Source organism: Clupea harengus, unplaced genomic scaffold, assembly GCF_900700415.2.
Source record: "Clupea harengus unplaced genomic scaffold, Ch_v2.0.2, whole genome shotgun sequence".
In the NCBI taxonomy this organism is placed as follows: domain Eukaryota; kingdom Metazoa; phylum Chordata; class Actinopteri; order Clupeiformes; family Clupeidae; genus Clupea; species Clupea harengus.
The window spans coordinates 1-3,528 of NW_024880829.1; the positions used below are offsets into that span (position 1 = coordinate 1).

The following is a 3,528-nucleotide window of genomic DNA, read 5'->3' on the forward strand; positions in this document are numbered from 1 at the left end:
TCTTTGGATGTCTGTATGAGGGACAGGATCCCTGTGGCACTTGTTAAATACTGTGAGGCCACTCTGTTGGTATGGAGGTTAAGACTCCTCAGCACCTCTCTCAGCTCTGGTATTTCTAGCGGTTTTTTTCCAAAGAAAAAAGGAAGAAAATAAATAGTTTCTTTGTTAGCTATAATGACTACATTGACAAGTGAATCTGCTCAGTTTGTGCTCACTTCATGAAATAAACAATCTCCCTTTATGGGTAATGATGAACAGCACACACTCCTCTAATATAAAAAAAGAGAAAACTACTAACACTGATGATGCTCTACCTGTGTCCTCCAGTTTCATATTTGGCTTCTTTGAGCAGAACTCCCGTGAACTTACAGTAAACACTGAAATGTTGATGTGAAATTTCTGAAAAAAATCAGAATCAGTCAATCAGCCAGTTGTATGATCACAAAAATCTATGAAAAACACCTCCTGGGTGAGAAAAATACCTGAAGTGGAAACTGATCTTCAAAGGTTTGTCTCACTCCATTCTTGGCCCTGTTATTCCTGTGCTGTATGCATTTATGCTTTCTCTCGGACTCCTGGGAAATAGGGAGAATAATAATTCACTTTGTATTTCATCTGACATAGATCTATCATCTAATGAAGCGGTGTCGGTTTGTATCCTTTTTTCACTTACATTGTCCGCTGTGATTTGTAGATCTTTATCCTTCAGTCTAAGGGATGTGCAAAATAAATATGTCATTTTTGTAGTTTTCTGCATACTGTTTTAAACCTAGTAACCTAACAAACCAAACAAACAGTACACTGAACACACTCTTTAGTACTGCATACACTTACATAGACAAAAAATTGAGGATAAAGAAAAGACTGACCTTTCTGATCTCATGTAAGACTGAGGATTCATATTATCAGTTTTGGTGCAGATGAAAGTGATGCCAGTGCATGCCCCTCCCTGTACCATATCTGTCATGCTGCTCTTCAGGATCTCCCAGGCTGCCTTGTCAGATGCGGCTCGATTGACATCACTCACAACCCAAACAAATGTGCACTCCCTTAACATCTGGAAAAAAATATATTGTTTTTGCTGATTGTTTGGATTAATGGAAAACATTTCTCATTACAAACAACCAGTTCAGTATAATCCAAACCTGCTTCATCAATTCAGTATGAAAAATAAAATAGGTGCCGATACCTATTTAAATGATCAGTGTATTGAAACCATAAACTATATTTTACCTATCTTTGCCATAGAATAATATATGCTATTAATGCATTTAGATATATTATAAAACATTGTTTGTTTAATGATGTCACACTCTGGTTCTCTCCCCCTGCTGGTCATTCTATGCCAGGTTTGTTTATGCTGCTGTCTCTCAGTTAACCTTGGTGATCAAATCATTAACTGCACCTGCTTTTGCTTAATCTGACTGTTGACTGTTTTGTATCAATACTCCTCATTTTCCACTTGTTTGATTTTGGTGTGGAATTGTACTGTCAATATGGTGTCTAATCCTGAGGTCTGAGACAAGAATCCTGTGAGTTCCTTGAAGTCATTTGTTTCATTCAAATAAATTCTGCGCTAACCTGCACATGCATCCAGAATCTCCTTTAGTTTATGACAAATACAGTGAGCACTTACTGATTTCCACATCTCGTCTCTGGTTTGATTACAGTCTCCATTTCCAGGGAGGTCAACTAGCACGATGTTCTGTAGAAGCTCTTGGTGATCTGGGACTTTGATTCTCACAATCTTCACTATTGGCCAATAGAGTCCCCCAAGATCAGACTCATGATGTAGAATATAAGGCCTGATTTCTTCAGAGAGATCGGAGGCCTGTTTGAGCATGGAATTAGACTTGTTATGTGCTAATTCTTCACAAATATGAGCTGAAAATAAACTCACTTGAACTCACATACAATTACAATTTACAGCTACAAGAACTGTAACTAACCGTAAGCTTTGAGATGGTTTTAGGGGTTAACCTGAGCAGGCCTGCAATAACTGCTGAACGATCATCCTTCATGAGTTCATCAAAGCTTTTGCTAGTTGCATCCTTTCCATACAGTGCTTTGATCTTGTCTTCTGCCATTTTGCAGATGGTTTCATCCCTTTCCTCGGGGTGTTCTGCTAGAAAACCTACAAGGCTTTTTAGCTCATTTTTCCACTCCTACAAATGAACATGAAGTATTTTTCAGGGTTAATTTTAAACATAGGATGTGAGTTGTAACATTACAGTATGATAGTAGTAATGTAACAGTTGTAAGAAACCTCTTTTGAGATGAATTCAATAGTTGCTGTGTACTGGTCTCTCTCAGCCCCAGCCTCCATTTGTATGATGACTGATGTACAAGCATCGAGTGTCCCTGTCGGTAACAGCTCCTCCTCACCTAGGATGGCATTTATCAGGGAGCTTTTACCATCTCCTGTCCTTCCAAACACACCGATAGTGGTTTTCTGTATCGTTTTCTTTAGCAGATTTGTCATAATGTCCCTGGACACAACAAACAAACAAGTCATTCATAGATAGATAGATAGATAGATAGATAGTTTGTTCTAATTAACAGCAGATTCAGGAAGACTATTTTGCTATTTTACTGAAACAGGCAATGTACCTGATGAAGTTAATAAATGTTTCGTTGGTCTCGGCATGGTTTCTGATTTTCTCCTCAAATTTGTGTTGAACCTGTGCCATGACTTCTTGTGCTTGCTGTATGGCTGCAATCTCTTTAATCTCTATAAATGAAAAGACCATAAGACCATGAACAATATCTGTTCTTTGACAATTACCTGTCCTGAGAGTAAATGTGAAAGTCCATGTCTGACCACAATATCCAGACAGGTTTGACTAATCCTTTAATCTAAGACTTGGATGAGAATGATTAAAGTCATACGGCTGTTTGATGTGTTCAAAACCAAATCATTGTGCGGATCTTGTTATCATTCAGCCATAACCATTGTTATCATTCAGCTATTAAACTAACTATTGAAGAATTCCTAAATATGTTTTATTATTTATCACCATCATTTAATTTGAGGTTTCTAATTTTTCTAAATCCAAGATCCAGTAAAGGCCGTGGGCCTGGTGAGCCGGTAGTAGTTTTGCACACACTTTCGTCACTCCAAACTTGCAAAAAATATAATCCATTTATTGGCTCAAAAAGGTGAACATAAACGATTTGTAAATTCAAACAATAACCCAAAGTTAACGAAAGTAAACAAAAAAAAAACAAGCTAGCATCAAAAGTGGTCAAAAAACCCGTATATTTACGAGCCACTATGACCCTGGTGAGCCGGGCCTGGTGACGCCTATACCAATTCTTACCATCAGGGTATGACGTTCAAGTTAAATAAGTAAATTAACAATTATCCAATTGTCCAATCAAATGCAGGCCTAAAGATATATGAGCAAATAACTAAAAAAACAGATAAATTAGATAAATATGCAAATATAGAAATAATACATTACAAGACATAGCCAAAATAATTCAGGGCAAATGTAAACTTCATATTTGGACAAAAATGTCTTAAAT

The 3,528-nt window shown here is 37.1% G+C and overlaps 1 long non-coding RNA gene across 1 annotated transcript; it reads right to left on the bottom strand.

The window, feature by feature from the left end:
• Positions 1-874: 874 nt before the first annotated feature.
• On the bottom strand, positions 875-1,821 carry LOC122132676. The gene is made up of 2 exons (XR_006152234.1): positions 1,637-1,821; positions 875-1,057 (listed from the first exon to the last, which is right to left on the bottom strand). It is a non-coding gene; the product is annotated as an uncharacterized LOC122132676 (long non-coding RNA).
• Positions 1,822-3,528: the final 1,707 nt, after the last annotated feature.